The following is an 18,592-nucleotide window of genomic DNA, read 5'->3' as shown; positions in this document are numbered from 1 at the left end:
TGCACACAAACATGCTCACCTTTCTGTATCTGCAGGAGCGTAAGGAATGACGTTCACCAGGTGCATCAGTCTGTCCCTCTTGTGAGGGTAGAGGGAACCAGAATGGTATTGATGTTGTCTTGATGTGACTTGGAAATATTCCACTTTTTCAATTAACATAGTTGTTTTATAAAATTTAAAAATAATACTTTTAAACATCTAGCCTAATTGGAAGTGGAAACACCAAGAAAAGTGATTTAGATTTAAAGTATCACAGCCATTATCCTATAGTGGTGAGGAAAAGATAACTACGTGAATGACTGAGTTATTAGTTATTAGACACTAATGGACACACAGAATGATGGGAGCCTGGGGTGGGGATGCACGGGTGTAGGGCACAGCCCTTACTTACTCTCTGACAAACTCTGGCTGGGAAATAGAGTGCTGGAGATTATTTAAACGTGGTGACTCAAGTCCCTCAAAGGCTTTCTGACTGTTTTATACTATAGGTTTTGTTTTGTTTCCAGTCAACAAAAATGTGAAATTTCCTTAGCATGTTACAGAGTTTAAAGTGTGGCATGTCTGCTTTAGAAGGAGTTGTAGAAATTAACCAAGCTTGACGAGACCCAAGGGAATAGATTAAAACCTGTTTGTTGGAGGGGAGAGATTAAAACCTGTTTGTTTGGTGGAGGGAATAGATTAAAACCTGTTTGTTTTTTGGAGGTATCTGAGAAATTTGTTAAGCAGTTAAGACTCTAGCTCTGGGACCAAGCTTTGCTTAGAGATAAATGGTCTCATTTCTATAAATGGGCTCTCCCCTAGTTTTAATAATGCAGGTGTTCTGGGAGCGAAAATGTGGAGACATAATCATTTTTGTTAATTTTAGTAGTATAGGCAGACTGTGCCTGGAGAAGGCTCCGGGTTTTTTGGAATGGAAGCCTGCATGGGAGGTGGGATGTAAAATAGAGTGGATGGAAGCCCAGCCCTCCTTCTGGGGAGCTGGGTTAGAATCGCCAAGACAGCTCAGTGCGTAAGTCACTTGCACCGCAAGCCTGAGGACCAGAGTTCAGAGCCTCAAACCCGTGTAGAAGCTTGGGGCAGAGCAGCACCCAGCGCTCAGACAGGGAGACGGCATCCCTGGGGCAAGCTGGTGCCTGGACTGGCCAATCAGTGAACAGCCTAGTATAGTAAAATAAAGTGGAAAATGATGAAGAGCGGTACTTAGTGTCAAGCTCTGGCCTTCACATGCACACACATACACACGTGTACACCCTCCCACGTCCCCCCATGCTCTCCCCAGGGAGGGAAAGGAGACCCCCAGGCATTACCTGGCCTTCACACATTCCTCACCTTTTTGTAAGAATTTTCTTACCCAAGCTAGCCAATCAAGATTAATCACTCTAGACAAGGTGTTGACTTCTCATTAGCTGGGCTCTAGAGACAAACAGCCCAAGATGCTCTGGAAGCTGCCTCCACTGACTGTGCTCCCTGACAAGAGTTCACTCCCTTTGACATATCAGGCACTCTCACCCTGCACAGCCCACAGCTGTGGGGCCAGGAAGCTAGATGTCCCCTGTGAGTCATTAGAAAGGATGGAGAGCTAGTGAGACACACTGGTGGAAACAGCGATACTCTTGCCTCCACACTTCTGTTCCCAAACCCAAAGGTCTTCATATTGATGACACATCTCCCAGCTCCATGAGGAAGTCTCGGTTTGAAGTACCTTAGGACCCTGGAGACCCCGACAATGACAGAGCATAGCATCAATGCTAGCATTGGGTTTGAGCCAGCAGAAAGTTGTTCTTGAGCTTCTGTGGGAGGCCACCTCTGCATGGTGTGGTTGATGTGGTTAGGGGCAAATTGAATTGGTCTCATGGTGTGGAGTTCCCTGTAGTAGATCTGCTCCTGCATGGGGGGTTGTGTATGAGTTCACACCAAGAGATCGGGAAGTTTATAAGCATCCAAACTGATGCAGAATGAGGATCTGTGGGCTACATACACAAGAGCAATTGTCCCTTTAGAGAGGATGAATCATGGGCCCTTTCTGGTGGAAGACACTCAATACAGGTGGCAAGTGGGTCTCTGGAGATAGTGCCGTACTGCAGCTCCCTGTTAGCATCTATGGCTGCAAGGTCAGACAGTCAGTCCCAGCAACAGCACCATCACAGGAGTCCACGCTGCTGGGTGTGTGGGTAGCCACCACCTCTCCTAAGTCTATTCTGTGCCTGTCATACCAGATCTGGGTGGCCTATGACAAAGACAGGCTAGCACCAGCTGAGCAGTCATTTTCCAACTTGCTCATATCCACTATTTCTCCATGGTAAATTCTTTTTAAAGTCTATAACTGTCTCCATGTTCCCAGGAGCCACCCAGCCATAAATTTGCCTCATCTCCTACAGTCCATAGCACGGTGTTAAATCCAGTTCTCAAGAGAGTGTGACAAGCTTGTGGCCCCTTGTTTATCTAGTCATATATTCTAGCTTCTCTGATCAAACACTCAACACCAACTCAATCCCCTGGCTCCTGTTCTTTGATGCCGACCCTTTCTTCCTGCTTCTGTGGGATGCAGTCTCCTTCTCCACTTAGTAGACCAGGCCTCTTCTCAGAGGATGCTGGGATTTAACTGGACTTACCCACTCAATTCACAGCAGGAGAAGGCTGCATCCTAACAGGACACTTGTGTTGAGAGAAGAGACAATGTGGTGTCCTGCCTGAATGAAGTTCTTAACGTAGGGACAGGAGGATTTTTCCAGTCCCTGGGGACACCCACCCAGATGTCCCATTCCACATTTCAGAGCCCATTTTTCTCAACTAGAGTCTTGACTTTGGCCTAACAGACCCAACTTGCCTGGGCGTCTTTGCAATCTGTGACTCTATTAAGTGCTGACTGCATACCTCAGCTGTGACTCTATTAAGTGCTGACTGCATACCTCAGCTGTGCTCAACTTCCACCGCTAAACATGGGCTGCATTTCAAGGCTGTTTGGGGTTTATTTTATTTTATTTTAAAGATTTATTTATTTTTATTTTATGTGTAAGTATGATTGCTCATGTGTGTATAACATATGCATGCTTGGTGCCCAGGGAGACCAGAACAGAGTATTAGACCCCTGGAAGTGGAGTTCCAGACTGTTGTGAGCTGCCAGGAGGGTGCTGGGAACAGAACCCAGGTCCTCTGCAAGAAAACTGCTGAGCCATCTCTACAGCCCTTGTCTGGGGGTTTCTTAGTTGGGTCAATTAAGGTAAAATTTTACACACTGCATAATTTGGATGCACAGTTTGGTCAGGTTTGACAAGTGTGTACAACAGAGAGGAACAACCAGGAAAAGGAAGTATGGAGTACCGCCTTCACCAAGGGTGCCCCATGCTGTAGGGGCATGCTGCACCCCCTGGGCCAGCCCTGGAGCCATGGATCAGATGCCCTCCCATTCTGATAACTTTTTATACAGTACTGTGTAGGTGGAGTCATAAGCTAGCTCTCTTGCATCCGGCTCTTCCCACTTGAATGCATTTGGGAGTCATCCATGCTGCTCATATCAATACTTCATTCCTTTTTATTACAATGGATTCCACTGTATGGCTGCGTTGAAATGTGTTTATCCATTTCCCATTAGGCATTTGATTTGTTCCAGTTCTTAGTGATTATGAATTGAACAGCTATGAAATTTCATGTCCACATGTTTATGGGATATGTGCTCTCATTTCTCCTGGGTAAAGAGCTAGAGTGAGGTTGGTGAGTTATATGATATTCTGTGTGCTTAAGTCTGTTTTTATCAATTTTTTAATTTTTATTTTTTGTGTATGTGTATGAGTGTTTTGCCTATTTGTCTGTGTACCATGTGCATGCCTAGTTCCCAGAAGACCAGAGGAGGGCATTGGATCCCCAGAACTGGAGTTAGAGATGGTGAGCAGCCACGTGAGTGCCAGAAACGAAACCCAGGTTCTCTGCAAGAACAGCAAGTGCTCTTACCCACTGAGCCATCTCTTCATGCTGAAGTTTATTTTTTAAAGAATTAGGGGACTGGAGAGATGGCTCACAGGTTAAGAGCACCGACTGCTCTTCCAGAGGTCCTGAGTTCAATTCCCAGCACCCACATAGGGGCTCACAACCATCTACAATGAGATCTGGTGCCCTCTTCTGGCCTGCAGGCATACATGCAGGCAGAACACTATACATAATAATAAATAAATCTATAAAAAAATAAAAAATAAAGAATTAGCAAGAAACTGAGATTGCTCAGCAGGTGAAGACACCTGCTGCCAAGCCTGACAAACAAAGTTCAGTCCCCAGGATCCACGTGGTGGAAAAAGAGAATCAGTTCTCCTGGGATGTCCTTCCAGCCTCCACATGCATGCCATGGCATGGACATAACCTTCTGTAAGTAAGTTAGTTAGTTAGTTAGTTAGTTAGTTAGTTAGTTAGTTAGTAAATGCAATTGTAAAAGAGAGAGAGAAGCTGTCAGTCGGGTACAGGAGTTTGCCACACAAAGCTGAAGAGCTAAATTCAATCCCCAGAATCCAAGTCAAGGTGGAAGGAGAGAGCCAACTTCACAAGGTTGTCCATAGACCTGTACATGCACTCGGTGACTTGTAACACACATCCACCAACATAATCTTCTCTACTTCAAAAACTGGCGAACCTGCTGGCTGTAATGTCAGCACTGTGGGGGCTTCAGAGAAGATCACAAGTTTGAGCCAGTGTGGGCTGTGTAGTAAGACCCTGCCCCATCAACCACAGAAAAGCAAACTGTGTAGCACAGAAGCTTCCGTTTGCAACTCACTGGCAATCTGTGGGAGTTACAGGGGTTACACATCTTTGTGAGGATGTTGTGACACTTCTGTTATTCATTTTAGTGATCAAATTAGAGTCTCTATTGCTCTTGATGCTTCTTCCATAAATACTTGGGGGGAAATCTATTCAAGTCTCCCCCTTATTTAAAAAATTTGTGTGTGTGTGTGTGTGTGTGTGTGTGTGTGTGTGTGTGTGTTGTACTTAACAAGTATGTACGGGTACTGTCTTAGGGTTTCTATTGCTGTGACGAGACACTATGACCACAGCAACTTTTATAAAGAAAAACATTTAATTGGGCCTGCTTTGTTTTTTCAGAGATTTAGTCCATTATCATCATGGCAGGAAACATGGCAGTCTGCAGGCAAGCGTGGGGTGTGCAGGCAGACATGGTGCTGGAGAAGGAGCTGAGAGTTCTACATCTTGATCTGCAGGCAGCAGCAGAAGACTGTCCTACTGGGCATAGCTTGGGCATGAGACCTCAAAGCCCACCCCCACAGTGACACACTTCTGCCAACAAGGACAAATCCACCCCAACAAGGCCAAACATTCAAACACAGGAGACTACAGGTGCCATACCTATTCAGACCATCACATTCCACTTCCTGGCCTCCATAGGCTTGTAGCCATAACATAATATAAAATACATTTAGTCCAACTTCAAAAGTCCCCATAGTCTTATCACAGTCTCAACAATGTTTAAAAGTCCAAAGTTCAAAGTCTCTTCTGAGATTCATGGAATCTCTTAACTGTAATCCCCTACAAAATAAAAATTTTAAAAAAGCATATCACATACTTCCAACATATAATGGCACAGGGTATATATTATGGTTCCAAAGTTGAGCATAGTGAGGAAGTACTGGACCAAAGCAAGACTGAAAACCATCTGGGCACACTCCAAATTCTGCATCCCCATGTCTGATGTCAAAACGCTCTTTAGATCTCCAACTCCTCTCAGTTTGGTTGACAATCACACACTTCTTTCTCTTGGGCTGGTTCCACTTCCCTGTTGGCAGCTCTCCTCAGCAGGTATCCCATGACTTGGGCATCTCTTACATCTTGGGGTCTCCAAGGCAATCCAGGGTTCACCTTCACAGCTTCACTCAGTGGCTGCTATGGGCCTCCATTCAGGGGCACTCCTGACACATGACTGACCTTAGCAGCTTTCCTTAGTTGTGGAGGAAGATTCCATAACCCCTTTCTTCTATCCTTGGCACTAAAGTGAGAATCATGTGACCAAAGCTGCCAAAGTCTTCTGCTTGCTGGAGTTGGAACATGGTCCTCTCATTCAATTACATCTTCACCAGCTTTCTGTCTTTCACTGCCTAAGCTTGGCTGTCCTGAAACTGGATCTATAGACTAGGCTGGTCTTAAACCCAGAGGTCTGCCTGCCTCTGCCTCTGGAGTCCTGGAATTAAAAGTGTGCACCACCATACCTGGCTTTAAGCTTTTCTTTAATTCCTTTTTGCAAGTTGGAAACTTACCTGGGTGAGATCTTGCCCTGAGGTCACTACTCCCTTTATTCCATTTTTTAATTTGTTTATCTCCTTGAACATAGGGCTTAGCTCCATTCCACTTCCTGGTGTTCTTTTTCTCCTCAAATTGTACATTTTGTATTTTTCCTTGCTCAGCTTGCTCCTTTTCATTATAAATCTTCTTTAGAGTTAACACTAATAACTACACAACAGAGTCTAATCTAAGCTGTTTTGAGTTTTCTGACAACAGAATTAATCCAAATATCTTCACTTTAGCCTCAGGCAGACTCTTCAGACAAGGGCAAAAAGTAGCCACATTCTTCACCAAACTATCACAAGAATGATCTCTAGGCAACATACTAAAATTCTTCTCCCCTGAAACTTCCCCCACATTTCAAATCACCTTCAGCACCACTGTCTCCTATGTTCCTACTAGTATGGCTCATTAAGCAGCATTTAAAGCATTCTGTTGCTTTCCTAACCCAAACTTCTGTCTTAGTTTGGGTTTCTATTGCTATGAAGAGACACCATGACCACAGCAACTCTTATAAAAGAACACATTTAATTTGGGCTAGCTTACAGTTTCAGAGGTTTAGTTCATTATCATCATGGTGAGACATGGTAGTGTGCAGGCAGACATGGTGCTGGAGAAGGAACTGAGAGGCCAAACACACTCCAACAAGGCCACACCTCCCAATAGTGCCACTTCCCATTGTGGGAGCCCGTTCTCGGGTTCCTCGTGGCTTTACCCAGCAGGTCCGCATAGAGGATGATTAGACCACAGGCCTGAGTGCAGGTGTCTGGGATGGTCTGCACTTGGCTGTGCTGGGGGAGGAGGTCTTTTGCTCCACCCCTTGGCGTCTCTATAAAAACCCTGGGGCAGAGACAGTCAGGGCCCGTTGGAATAGGTTCCAGGCCCTCTTGAGGCTATCCTTTATTTTCTGTCTGTTTATCTCCGTGATATTCTCCGCAATAAATCCTTCTATCTAATATTTCCTGCTGCTCGCACTCAAGAAAACTCTGGGGAACTGTGGGGGTGGTTGGGAAAACGCCCCACAGAATGGCACCATGAACAGGGACTAAAGAAAAAAAAAGGGACTAAAGAAAAAAGGGGGACTAAAAAAAAGGGGGGACTAAAGATAAATGAACAGGGACTAAAGACAAAGTAATAGGGACTAAAGATAAAGGAAAACAATAGTTTTATTACAGAGTTTTTGGCGAAAGTGCTGAGTCAGCCCTGCCAGTGGATAAGGCATGCCGGTGTTATGGAAAATATATATTTTTTATATATATTATTGAGAGGCAGGGGTTTTATCCTCGAGAGAAAAGGAAAGCGGACTGGAAGGATGTCCGATGCTGCAGCGAAATTCTCTTCTGTCAAAATTTTCTATCTTGTATCCCTTTCTCAATTTCTATCTGTGAAAAGTAAGGCATAGGGTAGTAAAATAGTGTAGGAAAAACTTAGAAGTGTAAGATTGTGTAGGAAAAAATAAGTAAAGCGACTGGACAGAAAAACTCTCCAATTTTCTAACTTTGGGGGCTATGAATGCAAACTGGGAAAAAATCTTTCTTTGGGCTTTATGGGTAGTAAAAAAAAGCTCTTCTTTGAGCTTATGGGGAAGAAAGTTTCCTATGGAAGCTTTTGTCCTGGGGACAGCTGAAATGCTAAGTCCAAGCAGCAGGAGAAAGTGATTTCTCCTGGGGGGGGGGGAAATCTTTCTCTTAAACTAAAAGCTTTTCTTGGAAAATTTGGGGGAACATCTCTCTAAAAAGCCTTAATCTTTCTCAAACTAAAAGCTCTCAAACTTAAAAACTAAAGCCTTTCAGAACTCACTCTCTCAGAAGGACAAAAATTAGAATCACCTGAAGATATTAGTATGGGGACCACCTGTGATTAGTTCTAAGGGAAAACAACAAACCTCTTAAGACAGCAAAACCTCTAAGTCCTCTTTCAAGCTTTAAAAATCCTCCCTGTAATGCAGGAGGCAGGGACAAGTTCCTAAAAACCTCTCTTCTAAGCTCTGTCTCTTCAAGCCAGTAAAAAACAGTGGGTCAGAGTACCCTGATGGAAATGCTTGGGAGAGTGTGGGTAAAGAGCTATAGAGAGCCCAAAAGGGCAGGAAACTTTACCTGAGAAAAGCAAAAAAGCCAAGCTTTTCATTGGTTACAGCAGAGCTGAGGCATCAAGGGTTTTGTTTCTGAGTGAGCTTTTCAGAATGACAAGGTGCTCCTAATCATCCTAATGCAAAGACCCCCTGAAGCAATGCAAACTGTTAGCATTGTATCCTCACTTCTGACCAAAAACCCAGAGGCGACTGGCCAGCGTCTCTGAGTTGGAGTGCATTTCGGGGATACTAGGGTTCCTGCAGTTGTAAACTTCCAGGAGCACAGAGCTGAGGCAGGAAGGTGCAGGACCCAGGGGAAGATTGCCAATGAACAAAGCTAAAGCCAGTGGGAACAGCACAGTTGTCCACTTTCCTACAAGTCCCGGGTTGATAGGTCCACAGCTGCAAAAAGAAATCTGAGAAAAAGCTTTCCTATCAGAGTAAGGACCTTTCTGGGAAAACAGTAAAGCTGAACTGTGTCTGAAGCAGTCATGCTGCCGAGTCAGAACGCTGTCTGGGGAAAGAGCCCAGCCAGGCTAGAACAGAACTATCCAGGAGTAAAGCTTTCTTTTCTATCCGAGAAAGCATCTTTTTGAGAAAAGCTTTGTTTCAACTGACTCCCTGAGATGAGGGAGTGTAGCCCTGAGGGGTGATTGCCTCTGGCATAAGCTCTGTCCTTGAGCACCCAGACAAGCAAATGCAACCCACTGGGGGACTGGGTCAGGTGAAGGCCTCATGAGGCAAAAAAAACCTGTCCTAATGGGAGTTTAGAGATGGCAAAAACCTCCCTTGTTAGATTTTCAGTCTGTACGCAAACCACGCAGTCCCCGAAAACAAACGAACAAAAAAGCCCTTACCTTCAGAAGCAGGGAAAGCCACCACTGTAGTGTCGGAAACTGTTTCTGGGGTAGCGGGATAAACTGAGACCAAACTGGATACTGTCAGGGAGAAGGACTCTGAAGAAACGGAAGGGACAGATTCCTCCCCAGAAAATGCATGACCTGTGAAAAGCTGCTAGAATTTGAGGCAGATTCTGGGGGAGAAAAAAAAGTCCCTACTTCCAAAGGCAGCTAGCAGAGGTACAGAGCTGCAGACAGATAGCTGAAGCTCTGCATCTGGGGGGGAAGGAACAAGCAAAATGAGATCAGTGGGAGAAAATCTCTGAAAGAGCTATGGAAAAGCTGTTGTACATGATCTTGTTTTTCACTGACTGGCTAAGACAAACACAAGCCCCTAGGAAAGTTGCTATCAGAAATGCCAGCCTCAATGCCTCCTAATGAGGCAGGTGCGGTTCTGATTTGGGGCCAGTGTCTGATGAAGGAGAGACACCTGTTGAAGCCAGCTGAGGAGAGAATAGAAATCTCCCAACATGCCAAAGCTGAAAATGTAAAATGCTTGTTCAAATCTCCCATTGCAAAAGCAAAAAACTTTGTTCAAACCTCCCGGGCAAGAATTTGTAAGCAAGTCTGGTAAAAGAACCAGTTGACTCTCAGACCCGAAAAGAACTATGGGAAATGACTGAGGGAAAATGATATAAGGAAAATGATATAAGGGACTGATATGGGACTGATTATTATGGACTGATATAAGGGAAATGCATTCTGGGAAAGGTAGTTTTTCCGCTAAAGATGGCGACATTGCCCTGAAACACTTGTCAGCTCGAAAATACGTTCATGGTAAACTTAAAATACAGCTTTTAAAAGAATAAGGAGGAAAGTCGTCTAAGAGTTTAAGTGTCAGTTCCAATGAAAAATTGAAAGGATACAGAACTAGGTGCTTCGTGGTTTGGGGCTCCGTTGGTAAAATTCCTTATTTACCCTAATAGCTGTGCAAAGTTTTTACGGTAGTTGGAAGACAAAAAGCTGCCTTTAAGAGCAAACAAGCCACTTTAAAATCCTTAAGAAAGCAAGAGAGAGCAGTTTATACACTGAACGTTGTCTTAGATATGAAGAAACTTATGTTGAAATTAAAAATTCTTTACCTTTTGAACAAACTGCCTGCAATGAGTAATTCCTTTGCAAATCTACAGGCATTCAAAAAAGAATGACTGCTTTATAGATGGGAACAAACTTCAGAAAAATCTGTCTTAAATAGTTGCTTCACCTGAAAGTTCCTTATAAGAAATCAATGCTAAATATTACAGCTGCTAATAATAACATCAGGAGTTAAAGCTAATGAAGTGAAAATACTAAATACAGTTCAGAGCTGTGCGGCTTTTGGCTTTACTAGCTCCTTTAGAAAAATACTTTATATAACCTAATAGCTGTGCAGTATTTGGCGAAGAGCTTTACAGCAGCTAAATATGGTAATTTAACGCTCAGCATGAAGTGAAGTTTTTCAGTAGAAAGAACCAAAAGTACTGCTGTAATAGAAACGTTTGTCTGAATTGAAGCACTTAGGGGAACTACTATGAATTTGGGTGAAGGGACAGCCTCTAGTTAAAAACCGTCTACTGTTGACAGTGCATCTCTGCCGGTCCAGAACGGCTGAGAGAACTGGCAACTTTGGAGTGTGGCTTCATCCTGGGAAGGTTACAGTCCCCTAGCAACAACTATCACAATTCTATAACAACACTCACTAAATCCCAGTGTTTTATAGCAAAGCTGACTATAAACTCTAAACTTTAGAAATGACGTACGTACTTCCTGTCTAGTTAAGAAAATCTTTCTAATAGAGATAGTGATGATTAAGAGTAAGAAATAGAAAAGGATGAAAATAAGATATGTGAGTTTGAAGAAATTCTGTCTTGTTAGATTTGTGTTAAGAAATCTTTAGGTGTTTGCGAAGTTAAACGTATGCTAATAGTAGCCCTATATAAGTTTGTAAAATAGATCTATAGATCCTTTAAATATATAGGCTTGCAAGAAGTATCTAAGGTAGTCTTAAGACATGTAGTAATAAGCTTGTAAGAAGTAAAGATGTTAGTTGTAAATGTAAGTTTAAATAAGAAATAAGATGGAATGAATATAAGTAGTATATAAGAAGTAATAAGAAATATATTTGCTAAAGTAGTTCTATAGTTTCCTTAAGGAGTATAAATAAGTAGATGTTAATACGTTATATGTGAGTTAGTACAATGTAAATGTTGAATGTGAGTCTAAATGCTTTGCAAGGCAAAAAATGTTAAGAGTGAGTCTATTTTTAATGTATATGGTGAAAGAACCCAAGACACAGAAGGTTAGTGTCCCAGCAGACTGCAAAGCAGGCAGTCTGAGCGGTTTTCAAAAGTTCCAAAAGCCGCTAAGAAGCTAAGAATGGCGGACGCCAGAACCAGCACAACAAGGCATCCGCAGCTGAGATCTGTGGAAAATCAACGCAACACAGAAAACCCTGAGCTAACATCAAAAACGGTGCAGTTTAGAATACTACTGTACCTAAAAAGGTCTCTGGCTTGAGAATAAGTTCAGAGACGCTTGTTTGAACAAAAATTGTTAACTGCAAAAAGTTTTGGTTGAAAAACGTCTCTTCATATTTGGAAGTGAAAGCCTGATACTAGAATTTATTTCTTGTTTGAACTTTTTGAACTTAAAATGAGATAAAATTACAAAAAGAATTTGGTTATGGATTTCTCATATTTGGAAGGCTAGTACCAGAATTTATCGTTTGAATTTTAAGACTTAAGAAATGAAATGAACAATAGAGATTTCATTGATATGGGACAATTTTGAGTTTACTTATAGTAATGACCTAGGAACTGTTTTCTGGAATTGGGTTAAAAATGGAACTGTTTAAATGAAGAAATTTACTATTTCTACCTAGAATCAAGATGCAGTTTTGTATATGCATATATGCTTTATTAATTGGTGATTCATGAATTGTTTTGTGGAACTGTTTATGTAAAAATGAAATTACTTACAGAACTGGTTTTGTGTTACAAATGGAACTGTTTAAACGGAAAAGTTTGGGTTTTCTAACTAGGTTTGAGATTTTGTTTAAAAAATTATAAAGAAAAGGAGGAGTTATGAGGTTGAATTATGTTTGCAGAAATTATGTTTAACCTATTGATATTAATGCACCCTGGTTTTGTGGAGTTAAGGAAATATTTAAGTTTGCTGTGAATACATCGAAGTTTTTCCTATGTTCTGTTAGCAAGGAAATTTAAATGATTAAGAGTTAAAGTTGTAAGACGGAGAAAATTGTTAACTATATATAGCACCATATATGCTAATTCAAATGGTTCTGTTAAGAGTTTGCTTTGAGTTGTAAGATTGAGAGAATTGTGACTATGTATAGCAATATTTATGTTAACCTGTTAATGGTAATGATGAAGCTAAGTGATTCTTTAAGTTTGTAGTCGCCTTAAGAGTTTTTGGCTTAGAAAGGGCTTGAGGCAGCTAAGACTGCTGTAGTCACCTTGGACCTAATTCAAAAGAGAAATGCCATCTTTATCATCCTCTACTCCCATATTGGGAGGTGTAACAGCTATGGAGATTGCTGTAAGGCATTAATAGTTATTTTTTATATATTAAGAAAGGGGGACCTGTGGGAGCCCGTTCTCGGGTTCCTCGTGGCTTTACCCAGCAGGTCCGCATAGAGGATGATTAGGACCACAGGCCTGAGTGCAGGTGTCTGGGATGGTCTGCACTTGGCTGTGCTGGGGGAGGAGGTCTTTTGCTCCACCCCTTGGCATCTCTATAAAAACCCTGGGGCAGAGATAGTTGGGGCCCGTTGGAATAGGTTCTAGGCCCTCTCGAGGCTATCCTTTATTTTCTATCTGTTTATCTCCGCTATATTCTCCGCAATAAATCCTTCTATCTAATATTTCCTGCTGCTCGCACTCAAGAAAACTCTGGGGAGCTGTGGGGGTGGTTGGGAAAACGCCCCACACCCCATGGCCAAGCATTCACACATATGAGACTATGGGGGCCATACCTATTGAAACCATTGTACCCATAGAATCCAGAGGAGGGTGTTTGATCCCCTGCAGCTGGAGTCACAGGTGGTTTTGAGCCTATATGTGCATGCTGGGAGCTGAACCCAGGTCCTCTGTAAGTGCACCAGTGCTCTTAACTGCTGAACTGTCTCTCCAGCCCCTCCTCCATACTTTTAAAATGGTACCACATGTGGAGTAATGGTTAATCTCCACAGTCAGTTTGATAATGTCTAGACTCACTTGGGAGACAGACCTCTAGAGGTACCCATGAGATGGTCTTGATTAGGTTAACTGAGGTGGGAAGACCTGCCCACTCTGGGCAGCACCATTCCCTGAGATCCTGGATTGTATAAAAAGGGGACCATGAGCAGAGCACCAGCATTCATCACTCTCTGCTTTGTGACTTGTGTGCAATGTGACCAGCTGTCTCACTCTCCTGCCGTCTTGACTTCCCCGTCATGATGGACTGTACCTCAAACCATGAACCAAATAAACCCCCTTCCTTCCTTTTTTCCTCCCTCCTTCCCTCCTTCCTTCTCTTTCTCCCCTCCCTCCCTCCCTCCAACCCTCCTTCCTTTCCTCCTTCCTTCCATGTTAATTTTGTCAGGATACTTTATCATAGCAACAGAAATAACTAAGACACATGGTATTTAGTAGCTCTTTCCCATAATCCCTCTTCAGGTCAGAAAAATCCTCCAAGGTTGTTGTCTTAGTGGTTTTCCACTCCCCTCATAGGGCCTGATTTCCCACATCACCACTGATGAGAGCTTTAGCAAGTGGACCACAGCTTCCTCTATGCCCTACACTCCATTCCAGATGGGATCCTTCTCTCTACCCAGTGAGTCATTCCCCAAACCTCGCTTCCTACCATCTTTCTTGAATAGATCTGGTTCTAACTGTGACAGCTCAGTCTTCTGAGAAGCACGTATCAGAGGAAACTAAAAGTGTAAAACAGTTACTGGACAGAAGACCTGGGAAAGAGAAGAGTCAACCCTCAGGTCACAATGGAGGGCTGACATCTGTGAAGGGCAGGGAAAGGCTCAAACGGAAGTACACATCAGAATTAATCTTAGCCCCAGAAGTGGAGAACTCCAGAGCTCCTGCTGGTCCTTAGAAGAGTCCAGTGACCAACTCTGCTGTACTGTACCATTGCCTGAAAGCAATCTCTGGAGGCCATGACCTTGTGGTGCACCCCTTGGTGGACACCATGGGTACTGCACCGGAGCCTGTCAATTCAAAGTCGGATTCTTTGAAGGGAAAATTAAATGGCCCAACTCCATAACTGCCAGCAGCTTTACTTGGGATTATACAGGCAGTGATGGAGGGGGACATGGCTGAGACAGAAGACTCAGTAGATGCATATCAAAAGAGGGGCTTTGGGGAAAGTGTGGAATTATCCAGAAAGAGTTTCACTAAACTCTCCTGTCTCCTTCACTGCCCATAGTCTCTCTCAGTCACCAGCAGTAACTGAAGTATGAAAAAATCTAGAAATAAACAGTTCCTAACTTTTGAACACTGTTGGTTACAGCATATAGCTCTAATTGTTCTTTTTTATTATTAGTTGATGCTGTGAAATTCCTATTTCACCTAATTTATAAAACAAACTCTTTTTTCAGGTATAGAAAGAAAAAGATACAGAGTGTGGCATTGCCCGCAGTTGGGTTGTGGCTGAGGTCTTGGCTGAGGGTCTTGGCTGGGGGGGCTGCTGTGCAGGGGAAACCTTCCCTCTGTCTTCTCTCTCATCACTTGTCAGCATTTCCAGTCCGAAGGTGACAGAGAGATCATCCAACTTCACAGGGGACCACCTTCCAGGCTGACATGAAACTAACTTTGACCCCGTTTTGCAGTTTAAAAAAACACACAAAAGCACCAATCCTTTAAAATCATATCTTTAAATAAAACAGTATTCTAGTCTTTTCCATGACTCACTCATCCTTCACCCAGCACCAAATATATCTTCCTGAAACATTCTCTCACACATTTTCTCTTGAATGACCTGTTAACGGGACTCTGGGCCCCACCTCACTCTCTCACTCCTTTTGCTATTGTTCAATACAAACCACCCTCTGCAGGCCTCCTTTTGGGGATATAAATGCTTCTTCCACACTTTGCCTTCCCACGTCCCCCCACTATGGCTATTAGACAATTTTGGTTTAAGCTGTTCCTATGACTGTGAAAGTATTGTCCACAGGAGACGTGTAAGATATCGTGATTGTATTGACCATTTCTTGCCCAGTTGCTGTTTCCTACACAGAAAACCATCCACCGATTTTCTACAAAATGTTCATGTATTATCCCCAAACTACAGAGCCATGTGTGTGTGCCTAATCTCAGCAGATGCATTAGGTGACTTCAATGCTGGTTTCTTCCTCTGCATTGTGCCCTTCCTGGACTTACTGACATCACCCAGGACTTCCCAGCATGGTCCCCCTGGAAACTCCCACTGCCTCCCTTTGGTGTCAGATGCCCAGTTTCCTTTTTTGGGTTATAAGGTCATGTCAGCTAAGCACACCATCCACGAACTTCCTGAAAGAGAAATGGAAGTGAAATTTGTTGAGACCTTGTACATCTTGTGTGTCCCTCTACCCACGAATTTGCTAGTCTAGACATCTGGAGAGTTACAGCTTGAGCATACTTTCTGGCAGTCTCTAACAGGCATTGCTATTTTGTCTCTTAACATGATGTCTAAGAAAAAAGACTCCAAAAAGTAAAGGAGTAGGTCACTGAGAGAAGAACTTTCTAGAACAGTGGTTCTCAACCTGTGGGTCTCAATCCCTTTGGGGTCACATATCAGATATCTTGCATATCAGATATTTACATTATGATTCATAACAGTAACAAATTTATAGTTATGAAGTAGCAATGAAAATAATTTTATGGTTGGGGGTCACTACAACATGAGGAACTTTATTAAAGGGTCACAGCATTAGGAAGGTTGAGAACCACTGAGCTAGATCGTAGGTATTTGGTACAAAGAGTCTACAGGAGTGGACTCAGCCTGTAGAATTACAAGCCCCACGAAAACTGCGGAGGGAGGGGAAGGTAAAGGGTGAGGTCAAGAGGTCAGTGATTAGATCCCATTAGCACTGAGTGAAGGTCCTTATAAGCTTGGCTTTATCCTCAGTAAGCTAGGCAATGAAGACACAGAGGCAGAAATGTCAGTCTACAGTGTATGGACACACACTGGACTGAGGAGAGACCAAAGGCAGAAGCAGGAAGGTGGTAAGTGACTACTGTAAGCCAGGCAAACCGTAACACATTCGTTCCCAGATAGTCAGATTCCGGTTAGTGAGGAAAGTGTCCAGAAGTTTCTGGTTGTGCTTTGATCTTGGAGCCAACAGGATATGCTGATGAATACAGGAATGAGCTGATGATCCAGGGTGCGGGAAGAGGTCAGTCCAACATGACACAGTGCTTTTACTCTGGGTGAATGGAAAGGAGGCGTGGTTTGAGATGGAGAAGTCTGCAGGGAGCACAGGGCCTTCATTCTGGACATCTTATTTGAGATTCCCATTAGACATCTACAGAGAGAGCTCAAGTGGGGAGCTGTATATGTGAGCTAAGAAGAGCAGTCTCGGCGAGGAATGTGGGCTGTGAACCGTCATCCACACAACAGATCAGTGTGATGGAAGAGTCTGAGACATGAGTTACACCTGATGCATTGCTGTCAGGGATTCCTGACGATGACACAGGAGACTGAGAAGGAATGGCTGCAGAGGTGGAGAGGAAATCAGGAGACAATTACACGAAGAAGGATGTGGTTGGCTGCTGACTGAGAAGTTAGACAGGAGCTGAGACTCAGGAGCACAGAGGTCCTGGTGACTGAGCAGCTCTGCTCAACAGTGAACATGTGACTTGAGTAGGTTCAAGAAGTCAGACAGGAAACATGGAAACCCATTTACAGTGTATCCTGGAGCAGAGACATGAGAAAGAAGTTTTCTGTGGGCATGCATGTTTGCATGTGCATGTGTGCATACATGCATGAGTGTATGTGTGTGCATGCATGTGTGTGTGTGTATGTGTGCGTGCATGTGTACATTCCTGGCATGCATGTGTGGAGACCAGAGGAGGACTTCAGTTAACTTGATACTCTACCTTAGTCTCTTGAGGCAGGATCTCTCACTGAACCCAGAGCTAAGCTGGTGGGCAGCAGGCCCCAGCAATCCTCCTGTCTCTGCCCCCCCCCCCCCACAGCTCTGGGGTTACAGATGATGCTCCACATGATGCTGGGATCCGAACTCAGATCCTTATGCTTACACAGCAAGTACTCTTACTCACTGAGCCACCTCTCCAGCCTCAGCTTTCATTGTTTTAAATGGAAGACATTATAGTATAGTTGCTCTCCGATGGAGATGATGGGGGCAGTTGTTGCTGTAATGTTCAAGTAAGGAGATAGAATCCAGATGGGCAGAGCTTGTCTTAGCTTGAGCTTGGACAGTGTGTGTTCCCCAAAGAGCAGGGCACAGTGCAGAACTGCCTTTGGGTCGCTCTCATTTTCCTGATGAATTACGACATTAAGGACAGTAACTTCAAGGGGAGTTGAGAGAGGGAAGGAGCAGATCAAGAGAAAACTCCAGGAGTCCTTTAACAGGAGGAGAAAATCACTGAACAAGGGGTACTGGGCAGTGAACAGACTATGAAAATGTAGTGGGAGCCAACGGGTACAAAAGGCTTGCTAGATTTTTAATGACCATGGGGCAGAACTGTCTAGGATTTTCCTGCAGCCACATCAACTGGATGGATGTGCAAATAGGATGGTGGGCAGCTGGATCAAACCAAGACTGGGTTCTTGTTCTTAAGAAAGTGAAAGAACGTTCAAGAGAGCTGGAAATGCATGTGAGGCAAGTTTCTAGCAAGCCATTGACTCTGGGCTGCATGGGGACACACGATGTGACAGACAGGGCTGGGGGGTCAAGGTAACTGATGCTCACTCCAAAGGAAAGGAAGTGTTGGAAGAGTTGGGAGGCTCAAAGGAATGAACGAAAGACAAAACAATGAACAGTTGTAAGAAACCAGGAAGCGCAGACATGACCAGCCATACTGGTGGAAGTCCATGAACTGTAGACTAGAGGCTGTGGAGCCCCCATGGGACTGGACTAGGCCCTCTGGATATATAAGACGATTGTTTGGCTCGAACTGTTTGGGGGGCACCCAAGCAGGGGGATCGGGATCCATCCCTGGTGCATGGGCAGGCTTCTGGGAATCCAGTGCCTGTGGTGTGACGCCTTGCACAGCCTTGGTGCAGTGGGAAGGGGCTTGGACCTGCCTAGACTCAGTGTGCTGGGCTCTGCTGACTCCCCATGGGAGACCTTGATTTGGGGGATGTGGGGATGTGGGGTGACTTGGGAGAGAGGGCTGAGGGAGGAGGTGGA

The sequence above is a fragment of the Peromyscus californicus genome, unplaced genomic scaffold (assembly GCF_007827085.1).
Source record: "Peromyscus californicus insignis strain IS unplaced genomic scaffold, ASM782708v3 Scaffold_8__1_contigs__length_139910024, whole genome shotgun sequence".
Taxonomy (NCBI): Eukaryota; Metazoa; Chordata; class Mammalia; order Rodentia; family Cricetidae; genus Peromyscus; species Peromyscus californicus.
The sequence above is the reverse complement of the archived record's forward strand: the minus strand, read 5'-3'. Positions refer to the sequence as shown.